Source organism: Mesoplodon densirostris, chromosome 5 (assembly GCF_025265405.1).
Source record: "Mesoplodon densirostris isolate mMesDen1 chromosome 5, mMesDen1 primary haplotype, whole genome shotgun sequence".
Classification (NCBI taxonomy): domain Eukaryota; kingdom Metazoa; phylum Chordata; class Mammalia; order Artiodactyla; family Ziphiidae; genus Mesoplodon; species Mesoplodon densirostris.
The window spans coordinates 94,980,616-94,999,800 of record NC_082665.1 but is presented as its reverse complement, the minus strand read 5'-3'; the positions used below and the strand labels follow the sequence as shown (position 1 = coordinate 94,999,800).

General features: G+C 41.2%; 1 protein-coding gene across 4 annotated transcripts in view; it reads right to left on the bottom strand.

The window, feature by feature from the left end:
- Positions 1–17,978, bottom strand: part of FNDC3B (fibronectin type III domain containing 3B) — a 353,074-nt gene extending 335,096 nt beyond the window's left edge. For 2 of the 4 annotated variants that reach the window (XM_060099137.1, XM_060099141.1), the window contains exon 1: positions 17,761–17,978. The gene's annotated coding sequence lies outside the window, so the exon portion shown is untranslated. Of the gene's footprint in view, positions 1–15,696; positions 15,919–16,838; positions 16,939–17,760 lie in introns of those variants that run through there. The other 2 variants (XM_060099138.1, XM_060099140.1) reach the window with 2 other exon arrangements.
- Positions 17,979–19,185: the final 1,207 nt, after the last annotated feature.

The following is a 19,185-nucleotide window of genomic DNA, read 5'->3' as shown; positions in this document are numbered from 1 at the left end:
AGAAGCAAAATGTCAGAGACAAAATGGTCACTAGTAGAAGCAAACTGCTAAAGGTTTTAAGAATTAAGACAGGGCTTCCCTGGTGGCGCAGTGGTTGAGAGTCCGCCTGCCAACGCAGGGGACACGGGTTTGTGCCCCGGTCCGGGAAGATCCCACGTGCCGCGGAGCGGCTGGGCCCGTGAGCCATGGCCGCTGAGCCTGCGCGCCCGGAGCCTGTGCTCCGCAACGGGAGAGGCCACAACAGTGAGAGGCCCGCGTACCGCAAAAAAAAAAAAAAAAAAAAAGAATTAAGACAAAAAGAAAGGACAATACTCCTAAAAACTCCCTGGATTCACTGGTCTTTCCTATGAAGATGTTAGAAACTTCTTTCCAGTGCATTTCAGGAAACAAAGAAAAATATCTAAGTGTATAGTCGATGCAAAACGAACACAATGACCTGAAGTAACACAAGAGGTCTTATTCGATATGAATTACAGATCCATTAAAATAGAATGGTTTCTTTTTCCTCCTCTGCACACAAAGACTGAAACATTTGCTTCTTCTAGCATTGGATACTCCTATGATTTTAAGCATGTCCCTTCAACTTAAGATCCTTCTCTCATTATGTATTTCATGGGAAAACCTGATATTGTCCTAGAAAAATGAATTATATACCAACTGAGAATCTGTAACAGAACATCCCGATAAATCAAACATCAAAATAGCAATAAAGATCTTTTGACTCATTAAAAAAATGTAAAGATGTAAGAGGAATATCAACCTGCTTTAAAAAAAACCATTTTTTAAAAGATTTCATTCTTGAATAAAAGGACACAAAGTAGTGGAAGCCAAGTGAGCCAAGATTAACCAGTGTAACTCTGAAAGGCAAGGACAGGTTCACATACTTTCTCTGTAACATTAATTAATAGCAATTTTTTCTTCTTGCTATTGAAACTACAAAGTAATTGACTGCCCTAATGAATACACAAAGTCCTCCAAAATGAATGCTGCTTTTGAAAAGCAAATTAATCTTCTAAAAACAAAAACAAAAACAAAAACCCTGTGACAAAGCCTTCCTTCAAGCAAGTTTCCAGCAGCCAGTGGGATATGTGAGGAATTAGGCAGTTTGCAAACATGTGGTTAAAAGTCCAGAATGGAGCCAGTTCTGACAATATTCAGAAAGGTTTCCTACACACATAACGTGCACATAAGTCCATTCATGATTTCAATGTGGATAAGGGTCAAACATCCCTATCATCGAGATTAATAACATCAAGTTTTTTTAAATGACACTGTTCTTATTCCAGCCCCCAAATCAACCTCTATGCAGCATTGCATGATTTTTTTTCCTCCTAGCGAGTTAGAAAATTAAATTTTCTTCATTTCCAGCCAGGGGCCACTCAAACAAATCTAATGGGTGTAGACAGCATTTCCTGCCTACTGCAAGAAAATAATAGGATTGCCATTATTAACACGGCCCGGGGCATGCGCTGAGGTGCGGCACAGAAGAAACTGACCTTTAATTTTCAGTGGTTAGCCTGCAATGACTGCCTAATTTTTGTTTTTGTTTTGTTTTTTAAAACAGTGAATGTTGTTTTTTTTCTCCAACGTTAAGGTTTAACACTGGCTCATTCACTCTCGTGGAGCAAGACAGGCTCCAACCCCTACTATCCTTCCCATTCAACTGTGTTTATGTCTAGAACAACCCTGCCAGTAAACAACGAGCTAAAATTCAGTTTTGTTTTTCTTTTACTTTTTTGGAGCTAGCCTTCCAATTTATAAGAAGTTGGTAAGACTTAGGCACTGCCAAAGCAGAGAAAACTACTCTAGTCATGGCATCTCTGCCAAATAGTCTATGTTATTCTAAAGAAATGAGCATCGTAACAGTGAGCAGCAAAGGTAGCTAAGATTTCCAGAAAGACAGCAAGGTCTTAGCCTGCAGTGCGCTGTTCCCCAGCAGTGGTGTCTTTATGCCATTACTAGAGAGATGAAGAACATCATTCGAGGTGATGACCCAGAGATGAAAGGCAGGTCTTGGAGCCCCCATGGTTTCGCCCACTAAAGTCAAGGCCTGATCCTCCCTCTTAAAAATGGTTAGAACAACATCCACAGAAAAGGGAGAGGGAATGGGAGCAAGTGACTCCTTTATTACAACTTTCCTTTCTTTGATCCTACACTTGGGAGAGGAAGCAGAGCTGTCATATACCTACTAAAAAAGAGACGACCTTTCTTTGAGGGGGCAGGGAAGAAGAAAAATACTGGTAGAAGCAGCACTTGTTTAATTAAGTACTTCTTGGCATTCAGATATGCTTCCCCACCCTCACCCTGCTCAAAGTGCCTCTTGCATATATTATCATTTTATGCCCACACTACCTTACTAAGGTTAACAGCTCAAGTGTGACTTTGGAGATGAGCTACAAAGATGTCACTTGAACAAGAACATTCAAGGAGTCGGTGGCAAGGCTTGCATTCATATACACATTTAAAGTAACAGGGGAATGCTTTTAAATAACTATCACCCCATTAAGAAGTATGTCCAGCAATTAAATGTCTGTCATCAGTGAATAAAATACAACAGCAGCTCTCACTTGCTGAGCACTTGACGAAGCACCACACGGAGCTAAATAGTCCTAACAATTCCTTTTAACAGACAAAGCCACCAAGATTCAGTAATTAACCAAAGTCAGAGTTTCAAATCTGCAGTTACAAATCTGGGTTCTCAAACTCAGGGCTCAGTTTCCAGAGCACACGGGCTCAATCATCCCACTATAAATGATGACTAAAGATTTACCTTCTTACCAAAAATATTAGTTCCAAGTTAAGTGAGTAGTTTCCCATGCCCCCCAAATATGAAAACCGTATGTGATAATCTGCTATTATTTACGGACAAGGACTAAAGAATTCCCAAGAAGAATGGTTTCTCTAAAACGATGTTTCCTTTTAATCTGACAAAGTTTGCAATTAAACTTTCTAGAAAATTATTTATGCTTTTTCATGAAAAATGGTATGAAAAAGTTACCTCTTGGCCAAAATGCACACTTATTAAGGATATACAAATACAGCAATCTGTGTTAAAAAGAAAAAAAAAAACACTTTAAAAAAGAGGTTCTTCATTAATCTGCCAAGCAGAACATCTGACAGACTAAAATAGCCCCTCTACTGAACTCACAGGTAACCTAGTGGAAACCAGAGTTTGGAAAACCTATCATCCCGTGTAAAACATAATAGGAACAAACTCACTCACCTCTGTGGTGCCACATCCTTCCCAAACCCTGGCCTGCTATCCTCTACTCCCTCCTACAATCCCTGTTTCTCACAAAAGCAAGAAAGGAAAACTTGCAAAACTGGAACGTTAATGGCAAACACCAGGAGCCTAAAATTACTCCAAACAAAATGCAGCTAATGTAATCTAGTGAAAAATTTATTTGTATTCTCAATTTTCTCTTACTAGCCAACTGCTATGCCTTAATAGGTTTGAACTCCTGAGAAAACTGAACTAAGAGAATTAGACAGTAAAACATAAATAGGAAGTGACATTGTTTCCATGCTTAAATTTAACATAACGAGCAAATGGCAAAATCTAAAGGGCTATGTTTTAAAATTAGCAGTGTCACCAGTATTATTAAGATACAGTTAAAGCTACAGCACAGTGACCACACAGCAAGATTAGAATATGTCAAAATCAAATAAACCTGGAAATAACTCTTTCATTAATAAAGAAATTTTATGGTAAATTAAAGATATCTGTTGTTAATTAAAGCCTGAAATAAAATACAAGCCTTAAAAATTATTATCCATTTCTTCTCCCTCCTCCCATAACTCTCTTTAAAAAAAAAAAAGACAGCAGGCAGATTGAGTCTGAAATGCCTGTGAGAAAGTAAGGTAAAGGTATCTGTAGTTGATGGGCTTCCCTGGTGGCGCAGTGGTTAAGAATCCGCCTGCCAATTCAGGGGACACGGGTTTGAGCCCTGGTCTGGGAAGATCCCACATGCTGCTGAGCAACTAAGCCCGTGCATCACAACTACTGAGCCTGCGCTCTAGAGCCCACGATCCACAACTACTGAGCCCTTGTGCCAGAACAACTGAAGCCTGGGCACCTAGAGCCCATGCTCCCCAACAAGAGAAGCCACTGCAATGAGAAGCCCACGCACAGCAACGAAGACCCAACGCAGCCATAAATAAATAAATAAATAAATAAAAATAAAGTTCCCTTTCAAAAAAAAAAGATATCTATAGTTGAATATACAGGTCTAGAACTCAGAGATATAGCTAGGGGTTTGGAAATTACCAGTCTTTACCTGTGGCACAACAACAAGGATACCCATTTCCAGTATTTTCATGCACTAAGTATAAATAATGAGGAATATTCATTAAATAGTTAAATACATAATTTTAAAAGGACAGTATTTAAAAAATTGAACTTACTTCCTTTATAGGAGGCTCAAAACTACTGATTTCATAATTTCCTTGAACATGAGTATACACATGGGCAATTTTAGTATCTCTTATCCAAAGTTAAGTAAATCGCTACCTTCAGGTGATAATGGTAAAAATGTATGAAGGGTTAGATAGAAGAGGATCCAAGCAATTTAAACCAAAGTTAAGCAAATTAAAATGCTCAAATCCTAAAGTTAAAACATATTCCTTTTTTACAGTGCTTACAAAAAAAAAAAAAAACTAGTTTCTTTACATCTTAAGGTATAAAATAGATGTCTTAAAATTAAGTGCTCTTAAAAGTTAGTTCGATCATACACACACTCCTATGCATAAAATAGATAACCAACAAGGACCTACTGTATAGCACAGGGAACTATACTCAATATTTTGTAGTAACTTATAAGGGAAAAGAATCTGAAAAAGAATAGATATATATACATATGTATAACTGAACCACTGTGCTGTATACCTGAAACTAACACAACATTGTAAATCAGCTATACTTCAATAAAAAAATTTTTTTAATTTTTTAAAGTTAGTTAGATCCTATGGTACTCTGTGTCATGAAGATCACCGCCAGCAAGCTCTGAAAGCTGGGTTATAAGGCAAAGACAAAGGCTTCCCGGCCCCCAGCTGTAACGAGGGGAGGGCCGTGGGCAGCCCAGTGTTGGGGAGCCCTTCTCGGGGGTGGCAACCAGTCGTGAACATTTTACCATTTATAGCCTCCCTCCTGGGCAGAAGTTTTGAGAAACAAGAGAAAGTTGTTCTAACAGCCCTCACCATTCTGTGGAAACACAATCCCCAGGGAAGCACACAGCTCCTCCAGACCATGAGCAGCATTTTTGTGAAGCAGTGAGAAACAGTGTCTAGGTAATACCGCCTTGGGCGCTGCGCCTTCATTGGTGTCTTCATTCACACCGCCCCACACAAACACAGGGAGAGAAAGCAAGTCAGGTCCCACTTCAAAGCCTTGTCCTTAACTCACCTTCAGTGAACTCACTCTCTAAAGATGGAGTAGGGAACTCAATAATTTCTAACAAAGGAAGCATTTAGGGCTGCCAGCTCCCCAGGTTTAGCCCGGGCCGTCTGGGAAAGCACAGGGCTCCTATGAATCCTGAGGTCACCTCTTATTCACCACGGGAGCTGCTCTTTGCGCATGCAGAGATGAGACACGTTCTAGTCAGTTCTGGGCTCATCCTGTCCCCGTGGCTGCCTTCGGTGCAACCCAAACACCACAAACTATTAGCCTTAAAAGGACAGAAAGGATTAGTACCAGGCATGGGAGGCCTTGCTTTTCCAGGTGCAAATTATAAGTACAGGATCTTACCCTATATAAATGAACTTAAATGGAAGGCACTGAGGAGAGGGAATGCGAGATAAACAAAACTGTATGGCCACTGAGTGAAAAGGACTCTCTTTCATAGAATTTTTCAAATGTCTCAGTCAGGTAAAACTTCATTACCATTTCTTAGCCAACTGCTCTAGATTTTTCCCATTCACTATACTGAGTTTCTTATATATTACTGTCTATGAAGTATACTTTTATTCTCTGGTTTCTCCCATTCCAAGGTTAAGTTGCTTTTACAGAAAACAATCTAGGAAAATATCCCTCTTGGGAGATGTCCAGATTATTATTATTGTTTCAAAAGAAAATTTTAGGTTTCTGGACCGTAGACAGGTTGAACACATGGAAAGCATTCAACGAATACTTAGCCTTAGCATTCAGCTACTTGGGAACACAAATAGACACTGTTCCAAGTCTGGATATACAATTAAGACACTTAATGTGAACTATTAAAGCAGCAGTGTGATACAGCTGGAAAAAAGTTTTGGAGTCAATCTAGGTGATCTTTTTAACCTTTTTGAGCATGTCTTCTAGTCTTAGTTCACTCAACAACTATTTATAGGGCAGCAGGTATGTTCTGGCTTCTGTGGTAGATGGTGGAAACACATAGAAAAACAGAAATAATATCTACCTTTCATAGTTTAATGAATATGGAAGAGTGAATGAATATATATATATATATATATATATATATATATATATATATATATATATATATGCAAGTGCCTGGCACATGGTAGGTGCTCAACAATTGCTGGTCACTGTTATATTTTACATCTGACTTGTAGTTAGAATGTTTGGAAGTTTAGAGCACAAATGACAAGTGTCCTTGTTTCTATATTGAACTGCTAAGAGCTGGTTATCACTTTATCCTAAAGAATACGATGTTAAATTCTTCTGAGGAGCCCTTCGATTCTGCCCTAGGTCCTAACTAGAATCCTCTGGTGTCCTAATTACTCCTCTCACCTCAGTTCTTTCCAGCCATCAGGTCAAAAACCTTAAAAGGACAGATTACCAAGAGGGCTGAGTCCCCAAGACTGGGTTTCCCAAACTTGTCTGATCATATCACTCACCTGAAGCATCTAATAAAGATTTCTGATCCCACCCCAGACATAATAAATAAGAGCACGTGCACCCTCCACCCCATACACATAGCCCTATAATGCTCCAAGAGATTCTTCTCTTCCCAGGCGTGCTTTACTTCCACCTTCAAGTGGCTGAGGTCATTCTCCTCAGGTTTCCATGACATGCCCTCTGACCCTTTCTCCAGGGCTTAAGTTTAGCACTGAACACTCTGGCCACCAGTGCAGCAGAATCAACTCTCTCTGCTGGACCCCCACCATCTCAGCAAGACATATGTTGTTGCTATTGTTGTTGCTGTTTTTCTGTCCCTTAATGCCTCCCTTCTAGAATTTCCCTATAAAAGATCATTTTAAACTACCACAGATCTCTGAAAAGTCACCTTTTTCAAAAAATAATTTTCTTAATTTATAATTCCCAAACTGACTCCAATAGACAAGCAAAACATACATAATTGAAGTCCACATTTTTAGGGAATAGAAATATAAGCTATTTATTCTATTTGTATTTTCAAAATCAATTAGTGATCTGATACAGACCTGAAAAAAGTCCACGTATTCTCTGGAGAACTTTGTTTCTTTAAAATAGCAGTAAATGAAAGGCTAGGTTTGCACTGAAGGTGACTCATGCCTTTGTTTTAATATTTATTAGATCCCTACCATGAGAAAAAAAAATTTTTCAGGAAAACTGTGGAAACACAAAAATGCCTATAACATGGCCCATGCTTCAAAGAAATCAACTTCAGCAGAAGAAATAATGACTTGAGCACCTGAGAAGAGGTACTAAGTTTAAATGGCACATTCAACCTAGGAATTCACCTATCTCTCCATCCACCCATCCAATGAGCATTTACTATGCACTCACCATCAAACACATTAAGTTAAATCAGTAATTATCCTTACACTCAAGTAAGAGTGACAAGGAGACAATCAGACAACACAGAAAAGGACAAGTGTTCTGAAAAGTATAGAAACAGTGCCAGAAGAAATTAAAGAAAATGATAAATTACCTGAAATCATGGCTCTGGAACAAAATGAGGATATGCAAATTAGAATGACACTCTTTTCTTTTGAGTAGGTCAAAAATCAGTGAAGACCGCTCTGTGAACATGGTGTTGTAATTCCTCATATCTCTACCAGATATAAAGAGACTGTGACTCTCTGTACCTTTTGAAATCAGTTCGTAATGATCCTGTCTCTAGAGTAATTTCTAGGCCACAAAAATGACCTGCTATGGTATGAAAGCCGTTTACACACACAGCAAAGAAAATATACCCTTATAGATGGCAAAGCATGCATACACACTAGCATCATACCCTTGCGACTTTATACTGTTTTCTGGGAGTTCAGGAATTAATGAACTATTATGGATGGCAAATATTTCACAGTATATAGAATAATTTTTCCTTGAACTTGTTATTCGTATGTAAACTGAAATCTTTCTATCTGAATTTTTACCTGATATTTTCAGTATTCCTAACATGCACTTTACATCTGACGTTTAAGCTTTATATCCAATCACTTAACAAAAATCTTGCCCCGGGCTTCCCTGGTGGCGCAGTGGTTGAGAGTCCGCCTGCCGATGCAGGGGACACGGGTTCGTGCCCCGGTCCGGGAAGATCCCACATGCCGCGGAGCGGCTGGGCCGGTGAGCCATGGCCACTGAGCCTGCGCGCCCGGAGCCTGTGCTCTGCAACGGGAGAGGCCACAACAGTGAGAGGCCCGCGTACCGCAAAAAAAAAAAAAAAATCCTGCCCCATCTTTTCATAAGTGATCTGCACAAACTCAACATCAATACCTCAGAAGCAAAAAAAGAAACAAAACACCGACACTCAGAGAGAAGTCACCACTATGAAATTATTAGGTGCTAGAGGCAAGTTCAGATGAATAAAACAATACTACATGCTTGCTTGCTTTCTCTCTATCCCCTCCCAATAAGTTTTGGTCTAACAAATTGAAGAATGTTAGCACCTAATGCTTTTCCAACACTAGTACTGAGATGACTTAGACCCTTTCTCTAAGTGGAAATCAGAGTTTTCCCTGAAGTACTGAAGATGACAAAATTGGGGGGAAAAAAGGCTTAGAGGTTAGAAAATATGACAGATCTAATTGTACATCCTGCTCTCTGGTTTCTGGATGACTCACAGTGAAATTCAGGATAGATTACCTTTATGTGCCTATGTGGTCTGTGGATACTAATAAACTACCTGGCTCATCTAAATGTTAAAATATCTTTTTTTTCCCTCCAGAGATCTCCTACTTTTAAATAGTCTCCTCTTAAATTCAAGCCAGTTAATAAAATAAGGAAACGACCTCCAAAACTGGCCTAGGAGAATCTCTGTTTACTCTGCAATAGGAGGTGGGGAGGGCGGGGAAACATCGACCCACCAGCACGGAGCAGACCAAGGAGGAGCAAACAGAGGCAAGCTGAAATCCTGTGGAATAAATCTCCTTCAATTTTTTTCAATTTTTTATTGTGATAAAATATACATACATTTGCCATTTTAACCATTTTTAGCCATACAGTTCAGTGGCATTAAGTACATTCACAATATTGTATAACCATCGCCACTATTCATTTCCAGAACTTTTTCATTATCCCATACAGAAACTCGGTACCCATTAAACTATAACACCTATTCCTCTTTCCCCAGCTCCTGGTAATCTCTATTCTACTTTCTTCTCTATGAATTTGCCTATTCCAGGTACCTCACATAAGTAGAAACAGGCAATATTTGTCCCCTTGTGTCTGGCTTATTTCGCTCAGCATGTTTTCAAGGTTCACCCATCTTGTAGCAGGTATTGGAATTTCATTCCTTTTTATGGTTGAATAATAATCCACTGTATGTACACACCGCATTTTGTTTATCCATTCATCTGTGAATGGACACCTGGGTTGTTTCTACCTTTTAGATATTCTAAATTATGCTGCTATAAACACTGGTGTACAAGTATCTGTTTGAGTCCCTGCTTTCAATTATTTTGGGTACATACTTAACAATGGAATTGCTAGGTGATTGTATATTTAACTTTTTGAGAAACCGCAAAACTGTTTTCCACAGCAGCTGTACCTTTTTACATTCCCAACAACAATACACTAGTGTTCCAATTCAATATACTCTTAAGTATTCTCTGATTCACTAATTCAGAATAATGTTTACCTTTATTACCCTAAATTAAATTTTTTTCCTGATACAAGAAAAACCACAACAGAAAAATTAGGAACAGTAATATCTGCAGACATTTAGTATTTTCCTCTTAAATGACTTGATAGAAAATATAAAATGTGTTTTAAAATAACACTTTAAAATATAAGAGAAAAAGGAGAATACCCTAAAAATATATTAAGGATCCTACACTTAAAACTTGTACCATAAGAACTCGTCAACCTGAACCCTAAAAAGTCATATACTTGAAAACCTCATGTCTGAGTAAGTGGATGTAAATACTTGAGATATTTTAAAAGAAATTTACCTTTCTTATGGGTCAGTTCACACAGTGCCTGGAATTAAGCTGTCCAAGAAGGTCTTGCTTTAGTAAATGCAGAAGAGGAGGATGTGTAATGAGCTTACCTAAATACCACACTGGCAGTAGTTTCCACAACTTTGCCCAAACTCATACGGAGGAGGAGATGGGCAGCTAAAAGCAATAATGATGTTCTTAAACCTTTAACACCTGCTCTCACCAATCTGCCATCAAGTGCTTACAGGAGACAGCAAGTAGCAAAACAAATGGCAACAGAAAACCTTCAAAACAAATCAACAGGCATATTTGGGAGTCTATTGGTGGGGGTGGGGTGAGATAGGGAGGTGGATATTTGTTTATTGTTGTGAGTTATTTTGCATACAAAAATATAGTTCTAACTTTTGCTGGTAAACTGTTCCTAGTTCATGTGATAGCACTGAATAAATTGACATTTATTTCATGGAGGTCCTGCACCTCTATGAAAAGGCGCACTAACTAAAAAATAATTTAAAAAAAAACAAGAAAAAAAAAAAAAAAGAAAAGAAAAAGCGCACTAGGAGAACTAGCTTCAACCCATACTGCAGTTTTACATTGCTTTTAAGTAAACTGATTTTTCCAAGGTGCTCAAAGTGGTTTGTCCTCCTACTTAGGTAAATATTCCTTCCATGATCTATTTAAACTTCTGTTACGGTAAAACCTTTTCATATAGAGTAGGAAGCCAAACTTTATCCTAGACTTGCCTGGATAATTGCAAATTCCTAATTAGTTACATCCAGAACAATGGAGTTATTTTTAACAGAGACCCTCTTCCACCAGCTGTGGAGAATCTGACTGAGCTCCTTAAGAATAAATTAAATCATGTTATTTCCTGGGATTTTAGAATCTACCATTATTTCTCAAACATACTACATTTGATCAAGTATGAAGAAAATTATCTGGATAATTATTTCAACAGAAAGCTTTTCATAATTGAACACTATGAGTTTGTATTATATCAACTTAGTTTAAGCAAATTTTTCTAACTGGTTGCCACTATAAAAACCTTCATCTTCCAGAGTCAAAACAAAGATGTATTGGAAGCCTAAAATTCTAACATAAATTTAGTTTTAAACATAGCCTATAGGTGCTCCAATTTTAACATTTCTCAAATTTCAGAAAGGAGCAAAGGACTGAAGTTATCACTATCCTGCTCTAGGAGTTTGGTGGTAGACACAGCTCTCTATACTACATTCCAAAAATATGAGCAAAATACCCTTATAAGTAAACAGAAAAATGTCTTGAATTTGCCAAAGTCAAGACAGCATAAGAATATTCCATTAAGAACCTAGTTTAGAACTCAGTAAGTGCATCCTGAGTCAATAAACAAGTGATTGAAATAAAATTACATTTTAAAATCAAACATAATCATTTAACACAAGGGACATTTTAAACAGATACTTACTAGAATCTCAAATAATGCTAGCTTTTGCTGAACACCATCTCACTAAAATCTCCTCCCTCCAGTTATTTAAAAACTGACAAGCAGTTGTAATATTATAGAAACAAAATATATTAGGAGCCAGTGACTGAACCGAAAGGGAGTATTGCCAAAGACATCTCATCAGCCAGTGAAATTACAATCCAGGTGTTTCAGAATGCTAAACTTGCATATCTCAACTACGGACAAAAAGAGATTCAAGGACTGATCCATTTTTAAACTGAGAAACCTCCCCACCTGTAATAGCTGATCATTATAGTCTATCTTACCTGATTTATACCTGGTGGTTTAAAAACCTCCCAACCCCCGATTCCAACCTCACATACCTCTGGTCTCCAAGGACTCATCCTTGACACTAAACCTGCACCATAAACAATTCCCCTCTGGGTAAGCTTGTGACTAGAGATCAGCCTCTCATTGGCTGTACCTTGCAAAGAGTTCAAGTACCAACATCAAGTCATCCTCCCAAGTGAGCCTATATTTGGCTTCTACAGAAACCTGCCTCTGTCTAGCCACAGTGATTGAAGCATTCTCTGCCGTTTAAAAAACACATTAATACTGTACCATACTGTGTATTTTAAAGTAAAAAAAAAAGTGTGGGCTTATGAATATTTTCCTATATTCAAAGGCATTCAGTGTCAACTAAAGAATAAAGCTTTTCCTCAACCACCTAAGTGCATTCCCAACAGCTGTAAGGATGAGAATTAAGGTTTACTTGAAAACAATGTCTTAACACAAAAAACTCTCATTGATTGGATTAACCTTGTTAAAGTGAAGAAAAGGCAATTGTGATTTCTGAAGTGAAAACAGAGGTAGGATGCAAAGATTCCCCTACACAGAAAATGATTCTTTTCCCCCATTCTAAGCTATAATTATTGAAAGCTCAAATAACAGGCTTACTAAGATAATATACAGGAACTAAAGCCTATGCCTCTATCATTGTTTTGGAAGTTCCTCTAATAAGAGATTGCACTTTGTCCCCTCCACCTCAAGAATGACTCTGAATCAAGCAGACTGCCTTGTCCACTTCAGCAATGCTAACCAGCTATGGACCACATGTAAGGAAATACAACTTTTGAGAGGTCACAGATCAACTATTACATTAGGGGTAGGGAGAAAATGAAACTGCAATCTAAAGATTGAAACTTTATTTACTCGTCACAAAGGAAAAAATAAACCACTTTTCAAAGTGTCCAAACACAGTTTGGAGGTGTCTGAAAACATACAAAGTAATACTGTAAGAACAGCTCAGTTTTTAAACTTTGGAATATAATGAAATATGGAGTTTGTATAAGGCTTTGCTAAACACTTTTCAATACACTGACTCATTAACCCCTTGTGACAACCACCTGAAAAACGGTACAGGTGAGATGTTTTCTCCTTATACTGAAATGAGGAAACCCAGACTGAGAGGTTCAGTAGTCTAACAGGGACACACAGCCAAGAAGTAAACTAAGTCCTTGACACATTAGATATTCTGATTTCAAACTGATACTCAGATGTGGCCTGCACCAGGGGGTATAAGATTTCTAATCTTTACCAATCATTTCGATATCTTTATCTTTTAAATTACGTCTCATTTGTACTAAGCACCTTGATGTTCTAAAAATGGAACCATACATCCTGAGTTAAATCATGTTTCCAATATTTGTCACACTCACAAGAACACTATAATCCAATAACATGGTTCTTATGTTGGTTCCTTGAAAATAACTATGATCCCAATAGTCAGGAATGGGTATGAAAGAGTTTTTCAGCTGATTGTCTAATTAACTGATGCCTCACCTTTAGTTGAATTTACAATTTTCAGAGCTGGAGGCCATGCAATTCACATAACACTAAAATAATACAGAACAATTTAAAGCTGACTTACTTGTGTAGGTCTTTCAGGATCATATAATGCTCTAGGGTCAGGATTATGAGCTGCAATTATCCCTAAGCAGTACAGTAACTATGAAAGATACAGCAGATTCAGATATATTTATAATGAATCTGGAAGTTACTGCTCTTAAAATTCTAATAAAAAGTTTATTTTATCATCTGTCTTTTCCTGAAAGCAGTATGCAAAAAAAAAAAAAAAAAAAAAAAAAAAACGGAAAGAAAAAGGTACTGAGTTACTGGATATTTATGGATGAAATCCACATAAATTAATGCTTACTTGAACATGAGTTGGAATTTTCACTATTTCATATAAAATCAAAAAGTTGTTGAAATTCCTTCTACCAAATAAATTCTAAAATGTAACAGATTTAAATTAAATCCACTAATCAGAAAACTATTTGACCATATGCCACCTAAAGAATCTTTCTTGCTGTTTGTTTCAATCTTAAACATATTCTTCCCAATTCACAGACAGATCTAGTGCTTTATACTTGAATTTCATTCTCTGGTAGTAAAGCAATGATTTTAATTCTTCAGATTAATTGTGCAGCTAGTTAAGGAAAAGTGAGTGATAGTTTGGCGATATTATTTACCTGAATGAAGACATTTGAAAAGAATCACCAAATGAACAGGTAACCATGGATATCAGGGGTAATTTTTTTTCAACTCCCCATCAGTAATTTTTCATGCTGCCCCCTACTTATATTTTTATTACATTGAAATAACCAAGAAGCTTTGACTACCTTCTCAGCAATTCCTATAGGCAGTTATTTCAATCAAACAGAAAATGTCACTAAGTTTTTTTCTATCAGTTTTTACCATGACATCCAATTATTTTTAAAAAACCATTTTTTGCTTGTTTTTGAGCTACAGGTAATCCAGTATTTAAATTCCACTTAAGAGTTGAATATAATCTTCCTCTGGTGGTATGGAAGAAAGAAAACTGAATTACAAGATCTTAAAAGCAATAGGACCCAGTTAAACGTGAATAGATTTGAGAGTCAGAAAGTTCTACGTTGCAATCCCCAATATGGTACCTAACCGCTAGCCACAAGTAGCAGTTTAAAATAATTAAAAGTAAATACAATTTAAAATGCAGTTCCTCCATCGAACTAGCCACATTTTAAACGGTACAACAGCTACACGTGCCTGGTGGCTGCCATACTGGACAGCACAGATATAAAACCATTTGCATCACAGAAGAAAATTCTATGTAATCTTACACAAGTTACTAAATTTCTGTGAACCTCAATGTCTTGTCTATAAAATGTCCTTAACATCACCTAAATTGAAAGATTAGAATTGTAATGAGATAATATATAAAAAACACAATACACAGTACTTAGTACACATTAGATAGCCAAAAAAGAGTAGCTATTAATACAATCCTGTATTGGATTTTAATCTCTGATCGCCAACAGCAAACAAGTCACTTCCCCTCCCTGGGCCTCATTTTCCTAAAACTGAAAAGCTGGGAAGTTCTTCAGGTTTTCAGTTCTAAGGACGCTATCAAATTTTACCACGTAAAATGAAGTGTTAAGCAAAAGGGGCACAAACTCCTACTGAGTAAACTACTACTCAGGCTCCTACAGCCAGCTTCCTAACGGATCCCAAGCATTCCTCCAGAAACCCCGGAAGACTGGCTCTCCAATACAGCCAGCCCATGGTCTGATGTGAGCTATTTATAAGGTCTGTCTTAAAAGGTTACTGGAATATCTTTCTGATATTGTACATACTGTAATTAGAAGCTAAAAACTCCTATTCCATGATAGTATCTTGCAGTTTTAAGATCTCTTTTAAAATGAACGCTATCTTCACGTAGAATTTTTTTCTCTTAGAAGCATTTAAACCAAAACACTTTAAAAGCACATACGAGTCTAAGTACCATTTTTTAGAGACTTTTTCTTTCTACCAGCTATGCCTCATTCTTAGCCAGCTTGTGGGTGACCCTCTAGCGTCTAAACAAAGTGAGAATTACACCCTTATGAGGGGGTGTCCCCTTGCAGGACCAGAAGCATGCCCAAAGACTTTACCCTCGTTAACAGCTGCTCCCCGGGAGCCAAGAAATTTACTGAACGCTGGTTCCACAGAGGCCGCTTCCAATCAGGGGGAACCACGGGCCCCCATGCAAGGCACAAAACCAGGGCCACGGGCTGCTCTTGGCTGTGGCTGCGGGTCTCTTCCCCCGGGCGTTGTCCAGGGCCCCAGAGTCACAGAGTTAACTTGAGAGTGAAGAGCAACTCAGGCAGCAGAAATGAGAACAGAGCGGTGCATTTTTGCCCGAGGCCACAAGCCTCCAAAAAAAAAAAAAAAAAAAAAAAAAAAAGTGTTATTCCAGAGCAGATTCCTTTTCTTCCGGGTCTGTCTGCTCCCTCTCCCTCTCTGCCTACAACCACCGTGCCTCCCCTTTTCCAATGCCCCACCTCTCTCCACCAAAAAAAAAAAAAAAAAAAGGTGGCGTATTCCCTCTTCCTTAGCTTTCCCCACCAGGGCCTGGAAACTGGAGGAAGTTCAAATCAAATAACTGCACATTAAAAAATAAACAGACAAGCAATCAGGGGGTGCCCACCGAACAAACGACCTCGCCTGTCCCAAAATATGATTAACCCTGGATGGAAGATGGGGAGGAAGACTAGAAACCAACAGGGATGGAGAGATAAACGCGTGGATCTGGGGCCCCAGCGCTGGCCCGTCGCGGCCAAATTCCAAATTTTGTTTCAAGAACATGCTGGACTGATGAGAAAATAAAAAATTAAAAGTTTTAACTTTTAAGTAAGTCCGCAAACGGCACTGTCTGGATAAAATGCCATTGCTTCCCTTCGTCAGGGATAGAAGGGTGGGAATTGAGGTTCGAAAAGCTCCAACTCCAACCGCGCACTCCTGGAAGCCTCCCGGCCAACGGCGCCGCCGGGCGGCCCAACCCAGTCTCCAGAGACACCGGGCCCGGGTGCTCGGGCTCCCACGGGGCGCCGGGACCGGGCCTTTGGGAAAGTTCGCGGGCACAGCCCGAGGCCCCACTTTCCGCCCAGAGTGACAGGCCCTTCCCACGCCGGCCGGCCCCCGCCCCGCCGCGGGCACCAGACGGTCCGCGCGGCCCCTCCCGGCCGCCTCTGGGCGCGGATTCCGCCCGCCGGCCCCACCCCGGCCCGGGCGCCCCTCGGGGTGACCGACTGACCGGAGCTACGCTGGCCCACACACCCGGTCGCCCGCTCCTTCCCGCCGCGCCCCACTCCCCCGCCCGAGCTTCCAGCCGCCTGCTCGCCGAGTCCGGCCGCAGCCGCCGGTTACCGCCCCCAGCCCGGGGGGAGCCCGGGGGGCAGGACGGGGAGGGAGGACGTGGCGCGCACGGAGGTGGCCAGCGGCGAGGCGGGGAGTGTCCCTGAGAGGCCTGGCCTGGGCTGGGGGCCGGCGCGGGCTCGGGACCCTCCCCGCGAGCATCCACGGGTCGGAGGTCCCGGCCCGCCCCCGCCTGGCGCGGAGAGGCGGCCCCAACTTCCAGCCCCACTTCGCACCCCCGCCCTCCTCCCTCCACCATATGGAAATCTACAGCCTCAGAAAGTGACACGTCGAAGATTCCTCGGCCCCTCCACCCGCCCTCCCCCTCCCGGGCAGCGTTCCTGCCGCGGAGATTCCGGGAGGGGGAGCGGATTCCACGGACAAAATCTGCTAGGAAGGCCTGGGAGGGCGATGGGGGAGGGCGAGGGGGGGAGGGCGAGGGGGGGAGGGAGAACCCGGGAACCACTGCCCAGATTTTTTTTTTCCATCAAGAAGAATCTACCCGTTTCTTTCCCTCCTCCAAGCCCTGGCCAGCTGGGGGGACGAGCGGGGGCCCGGAGCCCAGTAAGACGCGGCCCCAAAGCGTTGGCCGACCGCCGCTCCCGGGCCCCGTGTTCCCGGGGTGCCCAGACGAGCGCGGGGCGCCCCAGCACTCTGGCGCCAAGTTTTCCTCGGGAAGCCCGGCGCGCCCGGAGCGCTCCGGGACAGGCACGCACTTTGGCGGACTCGGCGTCCGGTCGGGGCTTTCCAGCGCGCCCTGACCCGGCGTCTGAGACTCGGGGTCCGGGACCCCTCCATTCTCCCGCTCCTGCATGCCTTACCTTCCCTCGGGCTGAAACGCGGGGCTCCGGGCGCGCCACACACCGGGTCTCCCACGCCTTCCCAGCCGCCAGCCCCGAGAATCCCTGCCGCCCCTTCGCAGCTCCCGCCGCTGCCGCAGCCGCCGCTCTCCTTGTCCTCCGGCCGCCGCCGCCGCTCAAATAACTACCAGGAGGGTTAGATGGGGGATTCCGCCATGTCAATGATGTCGGGACCACATGGGGATTTGGGGCCCGCCCACTGCCGTAATCTGCCGAGTATAACCGCCTCCACAAGCTCAGATTCTCAGGCGCTGTGGGATCCTCCTTTCCCCCTCAGACCTGCATAACTATCCGGAAACTCTTTTTGGTTCAGCCGGACTAAAGAAGTTTTAAGCTTAGAGGAATTAGCAACTCCTGAAAGGCTAGGGCTGCATATTCTGCAAACGATCGCCAACACCAATATAAATGCAGGGTTTGCTGAGTAATAATCAGAGCTAAGACTATGACATTATTTTTCATTTACACATATATTAACTTTTTAAAAAATCCCCACAACAACCTTGTGAGCTATTTTGTCACCTCCTTTCTCTATTTCCCACAGCAATTTTTCATATGGTTAACATAGCGTGAACAGATTTTATTACACCGAAGTTAAAATGTCTATTTCCCCCTACAGTACCCAATATGAGCTCACAAGAGCAGAGAGTGTTCCTTACTCATATCTGTATTTCTGTATCAAACATAGCATAATGCATAGGCCACAGTAGGACTCATTAGATAATTGCTGAGTTATATTAATCAAGTCAAATGTAATGTATCCTGTTGTACAGACTAAAAATGGTTAGCCAACTGCATCCCATCCCACCCCTCAAATTATCCAGGGAGACAAGAAAGTAGAAATTACCCCAGAGAGGCCACTTCTCTTTTTAGCTTCCCAGGTATTCTAAATAATTACATTAGCCTCAATTATTAGGCTACAAAGCAGTACTAGGTAGCAACCAGAGGCAATGTATTACTTTCATTGACCTAAAAAATACATAACAACCATTTGTCAGATAAAGTTACTGTACATAGTACTGGGGGTTTTTTTGTTTGTTTGTTTGTGGTACGCGGGCCTCTCACTGTTGTGGCCTCTCCCGTTGCAGAGCACAGGCTCCGGACGCGCAGGCTCAGCGGCCATGGCTCACGGGCCCAGCCGCTCCGCGGCATGTGGGATCCTCCCGGACCGGGGCACGAACCCGTGTCCCCTGCATCGGCAGGCGGACTCTCAACCACTGCACCACCAGGGAAGCCCCATAGTACTGTATTAAAGCCCGAAGAACATAAAAGAATACTGAGAAATAGCTCCTTTTCTTGTAGAATTTGCAATTCTTTTTTGGAGATGAGGGCAAATGGGGCCCTCCCTCCTAACTGGCTTCTTTCCCCAAATGTTCCCAAAGAGTCTCT